At 44.2% G+C, this 918-nt stretch overlaps 1 non-coding gene across 1 annotated transcript; it reads right to left on the reverse strand.

The window, feature by feature from the left end:
- Positions 1–441: 441 nt before the first annotated feature.
- Positions 442–548, reverse strand: LOC113622478 (U6 spliceosomal RNA). Its single transcript, XR_003433523.1, has one exon. It is a non-coding gene; the product is annotated as a U6 spliceosomal RNA (small nuclear RNA).
- Between the last annotated feature and the right edge of the window lie 370 nt (positions 549–918).

Below are 918 nucleotides of genomic sequence, written 5' to 3' on the forward strand. Positions count from 1 at the left end.
GCAGCATGTGGGGTCTTCCTGGACCAGGGCTCGAAACAGTGTCCCCTGCATTAGCAGGCGGATTCCTTTTTTTTTCAGCATCATGTTTTAATTAAGGGAGCATATTCATTGTAGAGAATATATTGACTATTGTAAATGTGACTCCTCATTACAGCCTTAAAATTTTGTCAGGTGGATTCTTAACCACTGTGCCACCAGGGAAGTCCTGATGATCCTAAAATTAATATGGATACCTAAAAGACCCCGAATAGCCAAAACAATCTTGAAAAGGAAGAACAAAGTTGGAGGATTCACACTTCCCAATTTCAAAACTTACTACAAAGTTTCAGTAATTAAGACATCAAGACAGTGGTACTGGCATGAAGATAGCCATATAGGTAAATGGAATAGAATTAAGAGTCTATGGTCAGTTGATTTTTTTTTTTTTGCAGTATGCAGGGCAAAAATATGGAATGCTTCATGAATTTGCGTGTCACCCTTGCGCAGGGGCCATGCTAATCTTCTCTGTATCGTTCCAATTTTAGTATATGTGCTGCCAAAGTGAGCACTGGTTAGTTGATTTTTTTTTTTGCTGTACGTGGGCCTCTCACTGTTGTGGCCCCTTCCGTTGTGGAGCACAGGCTCCGGACGCGCAGGCTCAGCAGCCATGGCTCAGGTGCCCAGCTGCTCCGCAGCACGTGGGATCTTCCCGGACCGAGGCATGAACCCGTGTCCCCTGCATCGGCAGGCGGACTCTCAACCACTGCGCCACCAGGGAAGCCCATGGTCAGTTGATTTTTAACAAGGATGCCAAGACCATTCAATGGGAGAAGGAAGAGTCTTTTCAACAAATGGTGGTGGGACAGTTGATTATCCACAAGTGAAAGAATGAATTGGACTCATACCTCACACCATATAAAAAAATTAACTCAAAATGGA

The sequence above is a fragment of the Aethalodelphis obliquidens genome, unplaced genomic scaffold, assembly GCF_003676395.1.
Source record: "Aethalodelphis obliquidens isolate GAN/ISIS:26980383/991018 unplaced genomic scaffold, ASM367639v1 scaffold9, whole genome shotgun sequence".
NCBI lineage: Eukaryota > Metazoa > Chordata > Mammalia > Artiodactyla > Delphinidae > Aethalodelphis > Aethalodelphis obliquidens.